This window comes from Tachypleus tridentatus, chromosome 4 (genome assembly GCF_004210375.1).
Source record: "Tachypleus tridentatus isolate NWPU-2018 chromosome 4, ASM421037v1, whole genome shotgun sequence".
NCBI lineage: Eukaryota > Metazoa > Arthropoda > Merostomata > Xiphosura > Limulidae > Tachypleus > Tachypleus tridentatus.
In genome coordinates, this window is record NC_134828.1 from 88,925,823 (window position 1) to 88,942,555 (window position 16,733).

The window sequence follows — 16,733 nt, forward strand, 5'->3', positions numbered from 1 at the left end:
AGTTCTTGCCTCAACTGTTATTACGATGATTGTAAAATATGACGGTTGGAACGTAATCAGGTTTTTTGTTTATCTTTTTTTTTTTTTTTCCTTAGCGCAATAGTTAGCCGAGGCACTTAGCGTGCTTACATAAGTTACAGGCTAATTTAAAGTCAATCTAAACGACTTGAAACCTGGAATAAACTTAATTCTGTAATGTTAGTTTTCCTGACGCTAAGCATGGAGATAAAAATAAGGTTACTAGATAACTTCGAGAACAAAAAAACTTAATCACAGAAAAGCGCCGCAGTTACGCACTCGTCTGTTCGGGTTGTTCGGCCTGCCTCCACTGCACTGTGACTATAGGGACCCACGCGTCCGTCAAGTTCGTTTGTCTTTTTAAGCCCACTGTCGAATAAAACTAGAAGTTAGCAATTGGAATGTTTGGTGAGTTTACTAATTTAGATTTCAACTCTGACCTAGCATAGTAGTTTATTTTATAAGAAAGTCAAGACAATAATAACAACATGCTGTTGTCATCGTAAAGTTTTAATGTGATCCAGTTGAATCAATATCGGGTCATTGTTTTATTTTTTAAAGCTATTAACATGTCTGCGATTTTGCGTATAACAAATATTTATGATCCAATTGAATTAATGTCGGGTCATGGTTTTATTTTTTAAAGCTATTAACATGTCTGCGATTTTGCTTATAATAAATATTTATGATCCAATTGAATTAATGTCGGGTCATGGTTTTATTTTTTAAAGCTATTAACATGTCTGCGATTTTGCTTATAATAAATATTTATGATCCAATTGAACTAATATCGGGTCATGGTTTTATTTTTTAAAGCTATTAACATGTCTGCGATTTTGCTTGTAATAAATATTTATGATCCAATTGAACTAATATCGGGTCATGGTTTTATTTTTTAAAGCTATTAACATGTCTGCGATTTTGCTTGTAATAAATATTTATGATCCAATTGAATTAATATCGGGTCATGGTTTTATTTTTTAAAGCTATTAACATGTCTGCGATTTTGCTTATAATAAATATTTATGATCCAATTGAATTAATATCGGGTCATGGTTTTATTTTTTAAAGCTATTAACACGTCTGCGATTTTGCTTATAATAAATATTTATGTTGAAAATTCTGAAAATTTATAAGACTTTGTTAGCATTAGATTGTTAAGCAAAACGTGCATTCGCTTTTCATGAAATAAATGTGTAAAATCTAACATTTATTTTTTTATTTGTTTTAAAACTTCACTCATCTTGACCGTCAGTGAATAAATCATTAAATTTACCCACTCAACATGATAACTAAAAATGTAAAACAGATAAGCTCAACAAACTTATATTATATATGTTTTTGAATGAGTGATTTTGATCAATTCATTTAGGGTTAAGGCCAAAAACTTCTAAAAGACGTTAAGTGCAGTTATAGTCTCAATTTTTATTGTAAAGGCTTACTAACGTAAATTATTTTTCAATGTATAAGCCTTATGAAAAACTTGTCTATGATTTTATTTTGACGAAATCTAGCACTATTCGTAGTGCAAGGAAGTACTTTTCATAACGAATCACAATAGTTCTGTCACAGTTAAGTTGATTCTATCTTTAAAATAGTTTGTCTATTTTATTTTAGAAAGAGTGTTTTGGTCTTTTATGCTTCTATAAACAGTAAGAAGACCACTAAACGTCTCAGCACCAACGGTCCCGAAAAGTTTATAAGAATTTGATTGCCACAGATAAGAGAACATAAAATAGAATCCTCATTAATAAACTGATATGTGTAGTTTATATGTTTGCCATTATACAACAATCTTTCTATATGTATAATACAGTAATCTCACAAAATTCATGTTATTTTGATATTACAAGTTTTATTGTTTTTTTCCATATACGTGAAACTTAGTAAGTATGAAAATGATACAAAGTTGTATCCCACTAATTGACAACAGGCATATTGAGACCTTCGATAATTAGATTGACTTGAATATTTTATGTATTGTTACATTACAGCTCCTGATGTAGAATGTTATATGAACGGGAAAGATGTATATACAAAAATACATAAACAGATAAACGAATCACATGGTGTCTATGCATACACTAAAGTTCTATTGCATCATAAACAGGTAAAGGAATCACATGGTGTCTCTACATATAGTAAAGTTCTATTACACACGCACACACACATAGATATATTTTCTTATGTGTAAGGAATAATCAGTAGTTGTCAGACGTGAATTCACTGGTGGCACTCGTAGGACGTTCACCATCAACAATGTTTCGTTGAGTTGTAATTAACATTCTACGGGGAATAATTTATTATACTCAGGATTAAGTTTTTATTTTTTATTTTTATATTTTGGTGCTAGTTTAAATATAAATTTGTACTGCTACAAATTCGCTTCTTCTGTATGAAAATAAATCGTTTATTTATTTTTACAAATACCACTATTGGTTCTATCAGACTCCTTTTAACAACAAATAATCTTAAATTAATGATAACCACTATAAATGAAGTTCATAAAAAAATCCTTGTTATAAGATAAATCTAACATTTTATTTCTAAGAAATCAAATAGTTCATGTTCTTAAATAAAGATAAAACGTTCAGTAATGTCCAGAATCTCTGTTCGACTTCTGAAAGCATACACTATCGATATCTACATTATGTTAGATTTTTTTTTGTACCAAGTATCTTGTTGTGAGCCAAGTTTATACTTGTAATCATTAATGTAAAAACCTCTGAGACCAAAAGTCGGTTTTGATAGAACTAGTAGTGCTATTTGCAAAGAAGGGAAATAAATATTTATTTTCCCACACACACACAAAAGGTAACATGCAATGTTAAATGAAAAACAACAACAAATCTTAACAGTACTTTTCCTTGGTTATCAGAAATTTAAGGCCAGATTGAAGATTGAAGTTTTTTCCTATGTAGAACAGCAGTTTTCTCCAGCTTTTGAAATTCGTTTACTTTTAAGTTGTTCCCATATAAGGTATGTGCAGAAGGTAGTTTATCCACAGTGTATGCTTTCAGAAGTAAAAAAAAAAAAAAGATGTTCTAAATATTACTGTAAAATTCAGTAATATGAACGATATGGTTTCTTAAAAAGGAAAAATAAACCTTTATCAAAGTGATTAACGATACTGTAACTAGTGATATATATGTATATATATATAAATCATTATTATGTATGTTTTTAGTATTAATTCGGAATTCTATTACAGTTTTAAATGTAATAAGATAAACATACTTATTTGTATCACCACTGACTTCTTGTCACAAAGGTTTGATTATGACTTTATAACAAGTCTAATTGTATGACTGATTGTTTAGAATTAAGCTCAAAGCTACACAATGGGCTATCTATGCTCTGCCAATCACGTGTATCGACTAGCGATGTGAATACACAGACACATATACCGCTGTGCCACTGGGAGGGGGCGCGTAATTGTATGAAACTGTATTCACAAACTTATAATCTAATATATACATATACGTACCTTCAATTACTTTCCTCTCCTTAGGATAATTCTCGTTTTTCAAAATTTTATTATTGTTCATTATTGCTCATCGTAAGATACGATCATGTTTTAAGAGGCGCTAAAACTGTTTCTTCCGAAATCCACTATACTTTGTCTTTATTTCTTATAAGTTTTCAATCCCTTTACAGCTGTTTATTTCCTTACTTAGAATTATCAGTGTATTAAGTTTGTACATATTCAGCTTTATTTTAATGAACTTTTACTCACTGTTATTTTCTGGATAACGTTTTACTTATTTTTGGTCCTCTTTGTTGAGTTCGTTGTTCATGAATGTAGTTAAAGACGCTTATGGTTGAAATACAAGTTCATCGTTACATATCAAAATTAAAAAATCCTGTTCTTAAGAAGAGTTTGAATTTCGAAAGCAATACGTAGTTTAATAAACTAGATGTACTTCTGAAACTGATGACCGAGTTTGATTGAATAATCCAAGTGTGGTTTTAAATTGTACAAACTTCCTTACTTTCTGCTTCTCTTGATTCAAAGATTACTTCAAATATGTAATCATTTGATAATACTTCAACTTGTAGTTTCAGCTGAAAAGCTGCTGGTGGAAGATGAGAATATTTGAGTAATCAACATCAACGCCACCTGGAAGGCTAGCTAAGCACCCAGTTTGAGTAGCGATAGCTTTCTTCTATTTCCATTCCTTGCATTAGAGGCTATGCTCTAACCTATTAGAGCGGAAAGCAGGGAAAGTATGCTGGTGTCACTCTCAGCCTCGCTTCTAACTCGGAACGTGAAAACTCCATTATTTGCTGAGTGGCCGAATTTCCACGCTGGTGGTCAGGGCATTCAAAGCATTAGGCTTGTTTTCTGGTCAGAAAAATCCTATTATTCTTATTTTCCTTAAGACATCTAGTTTTTGTTTTAATTTTCTTTCATTCTTTTTATTTGAACATTTCACGAAAAATAAAACGAAACCCCGTTAAACAAACATTAGTCTAGAAGCTTTGTGAGCCCTTGATCTTAAAGACCCCTGTAGTATGTTCGTGACATTTTTTACGGCGTTGACTATCAGAAGAAAAAACAAAACTAAGAAAAGATTTGTGTGATAAATGTTCTCATATAATTGCGTTTTTCTGAGTCAAAAGTGCTTATATATATGTAGTATTTGTTTTGAGTTGACATCAAAACTTTAAAAGGTAGATATATAGGGATGAATTTTGTGTCGTAAATTTCAAAAGTTCGAATTAAAAATGAGCTTTAAAAAACACATAGTAAAATAGATTTTTTCAAAGCATCTTTTATATTAATAACTACTAAAAAAACACTTCTATATACTGATGTGTTCAGGTGAACTAAAATAAACTCAGAGCCATATCGCATAATTCCAATAAACAGGATATTTTATCAAGAGTGGCTTCACAAAAACAAGTTAAACTGGTTGAATTTAAGCTAAATAATGAAGAGATTGAACTCAAAGTATAAAACAAAACAAAAAGTATATTTATTAATACATAAAACAGAAGAAAACAGCGTGTGTATCTTTGCTTACGACGGACTTTGGCTTCTTCATAAAGTTTCACTTGTTGATTTGATTTCGCGCAAAGCTACACGCGGGCTATCTGCGCTAGCCATCCCTAATTTAGCAGTGTAGGACTAGAGGGAAGGCAGCTAAACACCACCACCTACCGACAACTCTTTTGCTACTCTCTTACCAACGAATAGTGTGATTGAACGTAACATTATAACGCCCAAACGGCTGGAAAGGCGAGCATGTTTGGTGTGACGTGGATTCGAACCCGCGATCCTCAGGTTAAGAGTCGAGTGCCTTAACCAACTAGCCATGCCTTACTTTTCTAAACATACTTGTTTAGGTTATGCTTGAGTAGTGTCAGACATATAACACCACCGGCATGACCCATCTTCTACAAAGTGTAGAAAAGTGTGAGAAATACTGATTCGTCTCAACCTAATCTTCAGCTAGTCATACATGATAGAAGTGTTGTGAACTTATAAGAATTAACATATTTTGTATCGTAGACAAGAGATCATCGTTGAAGTTATTTTACTTTTTTTTTTACCATTTAGAAACAAAACAACAAAAACATAAATTTATCTGATTTTCTATTTCTTGATCCAAAGAAACCTCACTTCAATATAATATTAGATAGTAAAATATATCACTTAAAGCATGAGTTTCGTTTTCTGAAATAAGATTTCTCCAGTTCTTCCTTTTTTAATTTTTTGTTATTTTTGTTCTTCAAGCCATCTGTCTGCCATAAACTTGTTCTTATGCATGAAATTGTCAAGATTATTACAATCACGTGGAATTTTCTTAGATGAACGAGGTAAGAAAAACGCGTGTTTATAACATATTAGGCCCAACTTGTTTGGAGACCTAATGTTTGGATATATCACTTTCTTCTTTCACTGATGTTTCTAGTTTACTTTACCTCAGGTGATGAAGTAATCCAGTCGTTTCTTATACGATATCCTGTTATTACAAATGTTGCTGTTTCTAGAATAGTATTACAGAACACCGAGCTGAGAGTTATTTTAAAAATATAAGGTAAAGCGGCCTTTTACGGATATGAAGGCATAAAAACAGTTGATAAACTTCTAGACGTACTTAAGCTGAGGTGATACATTTGTCACGCGATGTATTACTCAGCCTGAGCATAAACATAATGGAAGCAGAAAACAAAATTTTTATCGGCATTTAAACACACTTTTGTTTTAATATTTAGGTATAACTTCTACAGTTTCCTAACTACTTCCATACAGGCAATATTGCGTGAAAGAATTTTTCTATTTTACATGTGACCTGTTTCATTTCTTTCGCATGTCTTTACTTATTTTAATATGTCCATTCTGTTTAACTTTCCTTTTGTATTCTTATAGATTTTTCAAAAAATAACAGATATATTTCTTTCAAACCCACTCTAAAACACACTCCTGTCGGTAAATTAATCATTTTTATACTTATTTTAATCTAAATTGTAGCCAAAATATCAATTAATTCAAGCTCAAATAATCTTGACGTACACTTTAAAGAAGTGTAGATGACGCTACAGCAATTAATTATATAATTCATATCGTCTGTCTGTCTTCCTCTACAGTTGGTATTGTTATAATCATAAACGTTACTGTTTATCTATCTATAATTATGTGCTTATGTACAGTCTTGGTTTATCACCTACTAAGTTATTCCTGACTTAAGGAGTTTGTTTGATTTCACTCTATTACATGATGCATTTTATAAAATATCACCTGAAAACTAATGATATTGTATAATATGCACCGTCATTCCAGATCTTTTAGTTATAGACTAAAATACATTATATACAGTAGTTGCTGAAAGTTGAATAGTTTTTGTTTCAAAGAGCAGTACTTTTGTTCTAAATAGCTTTTCATCATATATACTTATTACGCATACGACCATCTTTATCCCACACATTAAATATCTACTTTAGGGAAATGAGTCGCACACTGGAAACGATGATAGGTTTGAAGAAATCCCATAAACCCACTAAATGATGTTTCAATTCCATTTCACATTCTTTAGTCAGTTATTACTGGACAAGTTTTGTTCTAACTGTCTGTGCAAGGCTACACCATTATATACTGTAAGCTGCTCATTTCCATAGACGACTGTCTTCAAATGGTCCAAGAGATTTTAATGATCCTTATAAACGTTCAGATTTTATGATCAATGCATAGGGTCTTAGGAAATAAATATTTCAGTTGACGTGCTGTAAAACGATGTAGAGTTGAACTGTTTTAAGCTTTTAAAATGTGTTTCATAAGACTTGTTTTCTTTTTTCTTTTTAAATAAGAAGATAGCTAGCTGCGCAGGAAGTATGCAGAGATAATTTTGAAAAGTAATGGTTTTATACGTATTAGTAATATTCAACACATTAATCTACGTATACACAGTATGGTAACTAATACTCAAGAACGTAATGTGAACACATTTTAAGGGTAATGAATGAATCACGAAACAGGTGGCGCGAGTGTACATTCTGTAGAGGTTTACTTTTTTCGAACAATGTGGAAATGGAACGCTCATTTCATTTTGCGTCAAATGAAGCTACGTTTTGTGCAACTCAAAAATTTTTACACATAACAAACTTTAGTAACCATAATTTTCTATATTTATGGAATAAGAAAATTTATTCAGTGCTACATTCTTTGTCTGAGATAAAGGAGGAGAGTAATAAATACAGAGAAAGTAATAAAAGTTAGTTTTGAAATCTTGTATACAAAATCAATACTTTATCGTTATAAAGAGAATTTCCTGATGTCACTTTACTTAATCGTGGAAACCATTGTTTTTCATTTTATAATATTTCCAGATCAATGGGCAGAAATGAAAGAGGAAAGTCACATTTTTATTGCTATAATTATCTATTCTTTGAAGGAACATTTCGTTTTATTCTTTCAGCCTGTAAACAATGTGAAACTTTTACTTTACATATTCCCTCGCTGGTAAAGAGGTAAATCTACAGATTTACAGCGCTAAAATCAGGGGTTCGATACCCTCGGTGGACTCAGCAGAAAGCCCGATGTGGCTTTGCTACAAGAGTGTGTGTGTTTGTGTTTTCGCATGTATGAAAACACACACACTCTTATTTTATATATCGAAAAAATAGCAATATATTAATAGCTTATATATTGCTATGAGCCTGTAAACAATACGACGCTTTTATTTTACATTTTGAAAAAATAACAATATATGAATAGCTGATTATAGAACTAGTAAGCAATATTTTTTTATTTTTAATAAACTAATTAAAATACAATGATTCTCTTAAAATAACTTCTGGAATATTCCTTACTCCTGATATATATATACTCTTCAAAAAAATAAACGCAAAAGGCAAAATATGAAACAAATAGTTAACAATTTTATTCCGGGTAGTTCTGTATGACATGTGTGAAACTTTGCACATTCACTGCTGAACATCCAAAGTCTGCAAAGGCGAAGTTCATGCTCACTAGGTGAAGTTTAACGTCACTCAATGTCAATAACGAGTATGCCCCCCGTGAGCATCAATAACTGCTTGGCATCTCCTGCCCATGGAAGCGATGAGATGATGAATCACATCCTGTGGAATGGCTGTCCACTCAGCCTGCAAAGCTGCTGCAAGCTGAGGTAGAGTCTGCGGTTGAGGTTGTCGCCGTCGCAGACGTCGGTCCAACTCGTCCCAAAGATGTTCGATGGGGTTTTAATCTGGTGATTTGGAGGGCCAGGGAAGAACGTTGATGTTGTGGTGTCTCAACAAGACAGTGGCGAGTCGGGCTGTGTGAGGACGGGCGTTGTCATGTTGAAAAACGTCGTTGACGTTCACCATGATGGGTTGCACATGGGGCCTAAGAATCTCGTAGACGGTTGCGTACGGTCTGATCGGAAATCCTACGCAGCCCTGGTATGGTTGAGGCAGTAGACGTCGCAGTGGTGGTCCTATCCCGAAGGTGACGTAACCGGATGTAGCGATCTTGTGCGGGCGTGGTCACACGAGGTCTGCCAGATCGTGGACGGTCACGAGTTGATCCATGTTGTTGGTGACGATTCCATAGCCTTTCGATGGTGCTTGGGTGGATATTCACAGCTCTGGCAACATCTGATCGAGATTCGCCTGCTTCCAAGCGACCAATAGCGTTGTTGCGTTGTGCTTCAGTCAGTCTTGGCGTAATTGTATTGCGTGTCGGTGGCTTAACACTGAGCTATGGAAACCGAGAACCCGTTACTTTTATAGGGATTTTGCACATGTTGCACTTGCAGAACATGCAGATCTCTCAAACAAATTTATTGGACACGCATGCGTTTTGGCGAAAAATCCGATGTTTTCCTCCGTTTTCAAAGTGCACAACTTCTATTGTCATTTTGGTCTGACAATCAGTGCCTTAACACGTGTAACATCACATACTCTGAGCTTGTAACGTTATTACATATATTTCTCTTCAAAATAACAAAAATATCCCTTTTGCGTTTCTTGTTTTGAAGAGTATATGTATACATAGGTCTTCATTAGATATAGACAGTACAAAGAAAATAAACACGTATTTGGTATGAAATTTGATTGCAATAAGACTGATACGTTTTAATACATCTTTATTTACTTGTCCTATACCGGTTTCCAGTAAGCATTTCTACTTACAAACACCTTGTGTGCTGGCTTGGCATTACCTTGAGATCAGGGCGCTCGACTCGTAATATGAGGGTCGCAGGTTCGAATACCCGTCACACTAAACATTTTCGTTTTTTCAGCCGTGGGAATTTTATAAAGTGACAGTCAATCTCACTATTCGTTGGCAAAATGAGTAGCCCAAGAGTTGGCGGTAGGTGGTGATAACCAGCTCCTTTTATCTACTCTTTTGCTGTTCAATTAGGGACGGCTAGCGCAGACAGCCATTGTGTAGCTTTGTGCGAAATTCAAACTAATCCAAATCACTTGTTTTCTTATAGCAGCGCTGAAGAGGCTTTTTGGGCAATAACAGAGCTCTTTACGTAAAGTGGCTGAACATAAGCATTGGAACGTTCAGGACGAAACGCTGTCATTTATAAGATATCAATTATTCAGGTATATAAGATCTTATGTCAAACAAACGTGAACTACATATCCGTTTTTTATGTGACAATATATAATGATAAGACTGGTAATGGTTTTTGACAAATATTTTTTATAGCAAAATATTATAGGTTTCCAATGATAAAAAATATAAAATCATCTAAACCACACAGCTCAAGTGTTTGCAAAGATTTTTTTTAAATTTATTTTTAGAAACGTGATAATTTTAAGAATATTAGTCTTTTCGTTTGTTATATATTAGTTAAAAGAATTCTTGAAAATAAAGGTAAGCAGGTCGGGATGATAATCTTGGTGTTACGAAGCTAGCACGTTAATTTACGTGATTCTCCAGTGCTGTTAGGAAGGACTATGATTCACATAGTCTTCCTACAGAATAATGTAAGACTCTTATCAAAGTATTTCACAAGTAGCATGGTCTTAGATGACGAAGGAGTAAGCTAACCCTAATTTGAAAAGAGAATTAGTTCAAAGATGACTTCCATGAAGTTTGGCAGAGTGCCACCTTTTTGAGATGATGAGAGACAAATAGTTCAAGTGGGATATTATCAGTTTGTGTTGTCTTTATTGTCGTTGATACGATTGCTTTAAATCAAATGGCAGAACTACACGATCCTGAAATGTTTGAGAAGCGGTTTTGGTTACCTTGGAAACGATACAAACAACTGTACGCCTACTGTTTGTTGATTTTTATACAAAGCCATTCAAGAGCTTTCTGCGTTACTAGTCCCTAATTTTGAAGTGATAGACTAGGTGAAAAATAGTGACTCAGTATCACTCCTCCTCTTTGCCAAATCTTAGGCAATCATTTAATCCTTACTAAAAATAGTCGGAGTGACCATTACATTATAACACTCTTATGGCTGAAAGGTTGAGCATGTTTGGTAAAATGTTTCAATCTCGTGATTTCGCATATTGCCACATAGTTGTTATTAAATATTTTCAATTTTCTATTCTCATTAGTAATTAGATAACATAACTTTGTGTTTTTGTTACATACTGTAACTACACACACGGTTATTTAGGATTTTATCAACAGAACATTTCATAATTGATTCACTAGATCTCATCCCGAACTCAGTCATTTTATGCAAAACTAGCTTTTCTCTGCGTTCTGAATCAACATATGTGACTAACAAAATATTTTTAGTTATAACTAGGTTGCGCAACGATTTGTTTGTGTAAAGCACAAAACTATGCAACAGGCTATCTGTGCTCTGCCTACCACGGGTATCGAAACCTGGTTTTTAGCGTTGTAAATCCGCAGACGTGCATATCGCTGTGCCACTGGGTGGCTGCACAGCTTACAAATAAAACATGTTGTCTGTATTTGAGTTTTGTGGCTTAGATATTTTTTATATTTCTTATTATTATAAACCTGTAATATAGTTCTATTAAAAAATGTTTATGAAAAATCGTTATCAGTCTCATCACTATCGTGATCAATATTCATGCTTCACACAGATCATTAAAAAGCCAGATTACACTATTAAAAGTGTTAAGTCTTCGGATTTACAATGCTAAAAATCAATGGTTTAATTCAGTTTAGAGGACATAACAGATAGCCCATTGTGGCTTAACCATAACATAACACATACACACATACACTCTCAAATTATAATTAACATAATAGTAATATAAATGTAAGCAACAATATATATATATATATATTAAGACAATAATATACATGCACATATATCTATTCTAAATGCAGAACATTAAATAATAAAGAAGACTCTTAAGAAAGAAATGCCTCTAATTTATACAATGAGATGAATTAAACAAAAGCTGGTGTTTGATCAGAAAGATCCAGTTGCATACTTATAGAAAGTACATGATAAGGATGTTCAGCATATTATATATTGAATATATAACTTCATCTTATTGTCTTTGGTAGTTCACAATAATTCTGCTATAGTTCACAGTATTGCACTGGATCAGGAAAGGGTGATGTGAGTTATTTGTTTCCTGATGGACATTGTATGAGAAGTGATCTTTTCCTCATTATTATTATGCTGTTATTTCATAATACGGTTGTCCACTAACTTTGGTGGTGTTCGGTCCATCAGCCACAAGTAGCGTGATTCCTTCAACCAAATCCATTATTTATCAAGATAAATAGGATACTTTTAAAATATTAAGAAACCAGTTGACGAACCTTATGAAAAGAAAATTTCGGGTTTCATTTTACGATCAAACCCAAAGAGACAAGCGACATATACCATTCCTGAAGTTATAAAAGAAACGATTTTAAATGAAAAATTCATGATCTGGTCAAATACGATACATATCTAATATTATATATATTAAAATTACACTTTTACAATAAACAAAAAGCTTTGTTCTATATTCTATAATAGAATGTTAATTATATTTTTGATATATATAAAAATCAAGGACTGCTTAATTTCAAGTTTTATCAAATCCTTTTTAGCCGAGTTCTAAGAAAACTTTTATTTAAGAAGAAACCAACAATATTTAGAGACAAACTCGATTAAATTTAATTTATATAAACAATAATGACGAATGATATACTTTAACTAATGTGTTTATGGAAATATTTCCAAATATATAGAAGTTATTGTTTTGAATTAAGCACAAAGCTACACAATGGGCTATCTGTGCTCTACCCACGACAAGTATCGAAACGCGGATTTTAGCGTTGCAAGTCCGCAGACATACCGCTGAGCCACTGGGGGACATATATAGAAGGTAAACCTAGATCCATTAAATAATATATAAATTATGGAAGTTTAAACTAACAGAAGTTGTAATGGTCCACCAGAAACGGCGAGATGTATCACATATTCTTTTGTTAATAGCTTCGCAAAATCTTTCGGTACACTGAAGTTACAGATTATTTAGAAATATTTAAAACATTTTAAACTGTGTATAGAATATTACAGATTTATTAGAGCTCCATCTATCAACGTTGAATCTCATACCCTTTTCAATAATGATTTAATAATAGGATACTTTAGGGTAAAAAAAGAAAATGTTTCAAGCAAGAAGCTTGACACTTCACTTACAGTCACATATTTATAAAATAATCAAACAATCCATCTTTATGCCAAACACATTGTCCATCAGATGTCTTCAGTGATTTCCTAAGCCATAGTATGTAAAAATGTATTCATATCAATGCTAGTCCTTAAGACAACAGGTGAAAAGCAAGGATTTTTTCTGATTTTGAAAAAGTTTTGACAGTGACAGTCTAATTGACAGTTATCAAATATATATATTTTTTCAGTTTGTTTAAGGGCATTTGTATCAATAGTGACAATTAAATGGGAATAACTAACTATAATAAGATTGTAATCACTAACACCATTTGAGTGAGGAAAAATCACTATCTGCCATGTCATATTGATTCCTTCAATAAGGTCATTATTCGAATTTTTACATTTTCCAGTGGGACCTCAATGTTTTTATTCAACTACTAATAAAAGAACTAGCGAAAGACGATCCTTTGTCATACAATATCAGCAATTCATTGTCAACAGTTTGAGTTTTAAAAGAACTAGCAAAGCCATGATTCTTAACGAACATCTAGTTATTGGATGATTTATAGCAAATCTTGTTATCCACAAGTTAAAACTGGAGATCGCCAAAGCTTGTCTGCTATTTAAGAAACCACTCAATTAGAACAAAGTATGGCGCCTGTTCCAATTTACAGGCCTGCCAAGCGACTATTTTTCAGTTTGTCACGAAAGCTTGGTGGATACAGTTTCTCCCAGTCACAGATGTCTTTGCGTTTTCGATTGCCACTACAGATAGGCCTTAATGACAGACTCTTTTCAACAGTTAGTCAAAGCAATAGTTTATTATAACGACGTTCTTGCTCGATAGGTGTCTACTATCAAAAAGATGGATGAACAACTATCAAATACCGACACCAGACTGAAGTTCAGTTTTTCTAGTTGTGCGGTTTCTCTACTCAGATATTGATATTAACTGAACTCATATTTTATATTATATAAATATTGAATATTATAATTATATAAATACAAATTAATCTGTTCACCCAAACTAATTCCTCTAAATTAAGATGTTTTCGAATACAAATAAATAATTTTCTTATTTATTCAAATATTTATCACCTCATGCACTTTCTGAGAAGATTTGGAACATTTTTTTTTTCCAGAATATGAAATTAGTTTCTCCTAGAGCACCCAACTTTAAGTGGTACAGCGGCAGTTCTGCAGACTTCAATACTCGTGGTGGGCACAGATAGCTGTTGTGTAACATTGACCTTAAGTACAAACCAGTAAAAGTTCTAGAGCAAGTAAAATCTTTGGTCCAATAATTTATTTGAAGCTAATTAAAAACTAGAGAAATGCGATTCATTATTAAACTTCGTGTTACTATTAGGAAAGTGCAAAACGTACTAGAGAACATTTCGACAATTTTAAAGATGGTTGTGGCACAAATTGCATTTATTTTCATTAATTGGAAAATTTATAACGGTCAAATTAACAAGGAATTCCGACCTGATTGAGTGGTTGGTGTGGATCTCATACAGAGCTCTTTAAAATGGTGTCTTATATTTTAAAATGTGAAACTAAATGTCTCAAAGTAATGACAGTTTTTTGATATTTCTTATTGATCCTTTTGGGGAATGTTATAAAATATCCCTTTTTGAAGCAGATATTCATACATTCAGGCCTTAATAATTAATGTATTCAGAACGAATACATAGAATTTTCAGGTTTGAGGCATGATTATATTTAACAATACAAGAGAAGAAACGAACTTGAATCGTCTTAGAACACCAAACTATCCAGAAAGAGACCTGTAACAAGTCGTATAACGTAGACATTATTTGATTTACATTGGTTATTTCATTAGTGTATATTATACATTTCTGAACAGGTCTAACTTGTGCTGTGTAATCCAGGAAATCGTTAATAGATCCCTCTTGCATTCCAGCCACGAAATTTGATAAATTTAATGATATCTGATTTAATAGGCCCGGCATGGCCAAGTGTGTTAAGGCGTGCGACTCGTAATCCGAGGGTTGCGGGTTCGAATCACGGTCGCACCAAACATGCTCGCCCTTTCAGCCGTGGGGCGCTATAATGTGACGGTCAATTCCACTATTCGTTGGTAAAAGCGTAGCCCAAGAGTTGGCTGTGGGTGGTGATGACTAGCTGCCTTCCCTCTAGTCTTACACTGCTAAATTAGGGACGGCTAGCACAGGTAGCCTGCGTGTAGCTTTGCGCGATATTAAAAAAAACAACAAAACTAATAATCTGATTTAATAACTTTGTATTTTCGGAAAAAAATAATTTAGGAAAATTATAGTTCTAGGTCAGACGTGCATGTCTTTCTTTTAGAGAGTGGTTCGTATTTTCTTTTCTGCATCTATTATCTAAAGAAAATGTGATTTCACACTTTTATTAGTGTAAAGTATTGATATAAAAGCTATACTAACTGTGAATTGGCACTTTATTAGAAAAGTGATTTTACACAAACACAACAGAATTATAAAATATTAAATACAGAGGGTTTATACGTTCTATTAAACTATTTTAATATACAAATAAAGCAGTCACTTGACAACGATGGTTAGTATAAAATGGTGTAGTAGTTGCATCTATCAGAATTACATTTTAACTTTCTGTTATTACATAAGTAATGTGAAGCCGCCGGTTATTAATCCCTTTGGGGAAGGCTATAAAACACCCCTTTTGGAAGCACGATATTCATATGCTCAGGTCGTAATAATGTATTCAGAAAGAATATTTAGAATTTCCACGTTTGAAACATCATTATATTTAACGGCATTGAAAAAGAAAGGAACATGAATCAACTTAAGACACCAAACTATCCAAAAAGAGACCTGTAAGAAGTCGTATTACATAAGTGTTAGTCAAAATCTAACGTCCTATAATAGATGAGAAACCATGAATGTAAAGGTCAGTGGCAAAAGTTGTCTACAAGACACGTGCAGTACGCGATATAAATCAAGAAAAACAATATATCTCTCTGGAAAAGTAACAACAGTCACAAGTCACGTGTGCACAAGTTGCTTTCATAAAATATCCAGGAAATAAAGACGAACTTCAGGAAAGTGTATGAACGATATATAGCCTGGGCAAAGCGTTTGTAGGGATGGTAATTTATAAAGAGTACGCACTACTGTGTCTGAATAGCTGTAACTGGCATCATGCCGTTTTGTACCAGTTAATGGTTGTGAAAATGTTTCAAAAGAAAAGCAAATAATGTTATAAAATCTTTTTGAAGGAATTCTTTATACTTAATAGATTCTGCAACTGGGTAACTTGGATAAAAAGGTCCATATAAACTCTACTTACTATCAGATTAGTGTTCTGAAGTTTCTATACCACACAGAAATATTGAATTTGTAAGGAAGCTTGAACTATAGGTTATAGGCTCACAAGATAAGGATTCTAATTATTTGTTTCGTTAAGCGTCGGATATCTCAGGCAGATAGAAAATTATGTGGGTATTCATATCGTTTCTTATGAAAGTATCGGACGTGAGTGTATGGATTTCTGTGTAATGAAACTGTTATGCTGGGTGCTGGGAAACCGCCGTTTTCGTACACTAGATGGATTATGAAAATCAGCAAGGAATTGTGGTGTGTTTAGTCGTGACAGGTACTGTCACGATATACAATCGTCAAA

At 33.0% G+C, this 16,733-nt stretch overlaps 1 long non-coding RNA gene across 2 annotated transcripts in view; it reads left to right on the plus strand.

Moving 5' to 3' along the window:
* The first annotated feature begins 213 nt into the window (after positions 1-213).
* The window catches only part of LOC143248376 (uncharacterized), a 59,593-nt gene continuing 43,073 nt past the window's right edge, over positions 214-16,733 (plus strand). For both annotated transcript variants that reach the window (XR_013026951.1, XR_013026952.1), the window contains exon 1: positions 214-426. This is a non-coding gene — a long non-coding RNA (uncharacterized LOC143248376). The remainder of the gene's footprint in view (positions 427-16,733) is intronic.